This window comes from Pinus tabuliformis, chromosome J, assembly GCF_031772625.1.
Source record: "Pinus tabuliformis cultivar Carrire ecotype Pingquan chromosome J, CPIR1, whole genome shotgun sequence".
Taxonomy (NCBI): Eukaryota; Viridiplantae; Streptophyta; class Pinopsida; order Pinales; family Pinaceae; genus Pinus; species Pinus tabuliformis.
Genome location: NC_142295.1, coordinates 28,387,350 through 28,391,275, shown reverse-complemented (window position 1 = coordinate 28,391,275; position 3,926 = coordinate 28,387,350).

Below are 3,926 nucleotides of genomic sequence, written 5' to 3'. Positions count from 1 at the left end.
TGTATAAAAAGAGGAAAATTTACTAAGAAAGGGTTGGAATTTTGGAGAACCCGGGGACTGGGCCACTGTATTCCTGATATCATTTTTGATTAATGAAAGAATCAGAAGTTTTGATGAGTTGTTGCATATCATTTTGTAAGCTTCTCTGTCATGTGTCATGCTATGTTTTCTTCTTTTCAAGTATAGTAATGAAGCAGGAGGTCTTTATTTGCTTATGTAGATAAGGTTAAAATTCGTTAAAAGAGCGCTCCTATACTTGAAGTCCTCACTTCCTTTCTAAATTATGGATAATAGTTTCTGTGAAAGATCAACATATTATCTTTAACTTCCCCTTCAAACTTTCTTCATTCATCATTTATATCTAGCAACAAATGGCATTCTGAGATGTTCTGGTCATACATGTATTAAGAGTTAAAGACCAAGTTTTCTAGGTCTTTCATTTGAGAACACAATAAACAATGAGTGACAATAAGTAATATTTATTAACGTCTTAAGCATAATTTCCCCACAGCCAGGAAATTGGTTTCTTAAGGAACAACACATACAACGACGTTACTCACTTGATACCAAAGGGAAATTGCGTTGATTGGTATAAGGACAATTAAAACTTGCCAAGCAACCAGAGAGATGATTGTTGCAATTCCTAAAAGTTGAATAACCACAAATGCTAACCCTCTCAATCCGTAAGGAATGTCTATGTCCATTGCCCTCTGATTCGTCGATGCTTGTGGATAGAGAAGGGCAATTTCATTTAGCAGGAACAATCATTTTTACATGCTACTATTTCACATCAATTATTCTACCAATCTTGGTTTTTGACTTAAAGTGATCAATCTAAGAACTTAAAAATCTGTAATATATATCAATTCTAAATTGATGTTGATGTTTATAGTTTGCACTGATAATTGTTGTTTAAATGAACAGTACAAAGGCATCACAAGCAAACTAATTTATCCTATGTTATGTTTTTCTTGTGAAACATTTTTCAAGCTCGTTGAATACAAACATGTACTAACCCGATTCAAGATGCGTCCAGTTGGAGTTGAATCAAAGAAGGACATTGGTGCATGGAATATACATGTAAGCATGGCTATGAAAAGTCTCTATGCAGTCTCAAGTCCAACAATTGAAAGAAGCAAAGACCTTACCAAAACACACATGGAATTTCCTATAGCAAGTACTATGTACACAAGAATGAAAATTGTATGCTGATTGTGGACTTCTGGTCTTGGGTTTGAGGGGTAGCCCAAGTGATCCAACAATTGTTACCAATTTGCATGATTTGGAATAGTATGAGTGATTCCAATATGATAAGAATCATGACACCATTGTATGTCGAAGTTATGAAAGATATATTTATAAAGACCAAGACTTTAAAAGACCAAGAGATCAACCATACTGAATGCCAGAAGGATTTATATCTATCGTAAACCATCCAAAGGGCATAAAATTCAAGGGCATAAAAATACACACAAAAATGCAAAATTTATAAATCAACAAAATCTTTCCCTCTGAAATCTTGCAAGAGAGACTAAGAATTTCCATGACAAGAGACAAAATGCTTCTTATACAGGTATGGTCAGAGGAAAACAAGTTGATTATAGTGAAACTACTTTGGCTCAATATGAAAACACAACACCATTTTTTATATCTCGGGCTTGGTTATGCTCCCTGATCAATTACAATGACCCAATACGAAAAGGTAGGACCTTTTTATATTTGGGACCTAGTTCTGCTCCCCGATGAATCACTGCTAGTCATTCACTTACTTTCTGCAAAGGCTAAACATGCTTAAAACTCTTCAAACCCGGGCTACAAGAAGAGGGTTCTTTTGTTTCTTTGACCTTTGAACGGTTGCACAAATCAAGATTTAGTTGACAGTTAAAACAATAGGATCTAATAGTGGAATAAATCTCAATTGTGTAATAATGGATATGGCGGTGTAGACATGTGCATAGTAGCAGTTGGGGGTTTTCTTCTCAAATGGGAACGCCTTACAATGTAAATATATTTAAGTTGAAATTTTCAATTTCATCACACTCATTTAACTAATCACACAACATCTCCAAACCATTTTTTTTTTAATTATCACAATACAACTTAGGATTTTGTCAAAATTGTGCTAGAAAAACCATTCTTTTTCGAGCGAAATCGTCTCCTATTTAGACTATGAAATTTTCCATGTCATCATGCTTACTTAAATGATTCTCCCATTTCATTTCTTAACAATGTTTTATTATTATATATTGTTGTTAACTTACCAACAATATATCTATATATATATATATATATATATATATTTTTTTTTTAAATTTTAAATATATAAATTTATAAAATTAGATTAATACTTTTCTATATGAATATTCCACACACTTTTGTATCATGATGATGAACCATAGTTGTGGGTTCAAAACATCAAATCTTCAAATAAACATGAATCGGGTGGATCTGGAAAATCTATTACAACAAGCTAACAACCCTAGAAATCTTAAATCTGGAACTTCTCTCTCTCTCTCTCTCTCTCTGTATATATATATATATATATATATATATATATATATATATATAGTCTAACTTATAGACAAAATAACATTTCTCACCGAAATCCAACAATATAATTTCAAGCAAGATTGTGATTTTTGTTGTTGTTTAAAATGAATTTTTGAATCCATAAATGGATCCAACACCTTCAAAAACCCCTTGGGGTACTCAAATTATATAGATTAATAAACTTTAAATCAAGTTTCTAAAAATATCTAACAGATTTTGATTAAAATAAACCAGGCAAAAATGCCCTGAAAAAGAGCACATCATTTATAAGTTAGACTATGCTCACACATACACACACATATTCCAAATAATAAAAATATGATTTTTTTTGTAAGTTAATGTTGTATTTCCTCAAATGATTATACAAAAAAGATACATCAGACCATCCATCATCATAAGCATGTCACTTAGTAAGTGGTCTCAATCTGCCCAACGGGAAACCAAATACTTTTGACCACCTACCAATACAGTGGATTATTCAAAGTAGTTTCAACAGTCTTAACATGACTACAGTGTCTCCTACAATATTGTGCAACAAAAAAATTACAACTAACATGTTTAAAATCAAGATTTAGAGGATGTGTTAGGTGTCGGGTCTTTGGCACTAGATCCTTGAGGAGTTGGAGGAGCAGGATAATAATGAATGTGACACTTGATATGGGCTAGCCACGTATGCATTCTTTCTAAACAAACCCTTTGGTTCCGCTAGACTCTTTTGACATCTTCGAGGCTACTGAAAATGTTATACTTTCTTCTTGATTATCCTTCAAAACACCGCCTAACCGCGTCTTCCTTTGCTAGTACAAATATTAGGCATGGAAATAATGTTTTTATTTGTCCTTTGTGTAGTTAGGGTTATGAACCCAAGTGTAGATATCCTCTAGGATTTCAAAATCTGAAAAAGATTTCCTCTCCCTGCCTATAATGGATTCCAAAAGGCAAATTTCATTCCTTGTTTCTGGGGTAATAATCGAGTGATAGTTGGTTTTCGACCCTTGAACCTACTACTAGGTTCAGTTGCATCCCTAGGGGTTGCGACCACCTTCGCCCCCTTTGTTGGGAAATCTAGGGAAATGAGATCAAGTCTTTTATTATATTGACTTCTCTTTACTTTTGATAGATGATTGTAATTTCTTAGTTACATTCTTCTTCTTCTTATAGTTATTATTTCTTTGTTCATCAAGCAACTATCAAAACCATAAAAACAAAGAGACACCAAATGTAGGCACTCAACCAGGGAAAAACCCCCATGGAGGGGAAAACCCAATCAAACTCTTCCTTAGTAGATTCATATCAAAGTAAGACAACCAAGACCTTTGACACAGACTTTTACCCCTCCATCCATCAAGCTGACCAAGTATGAATACAATCCTCTC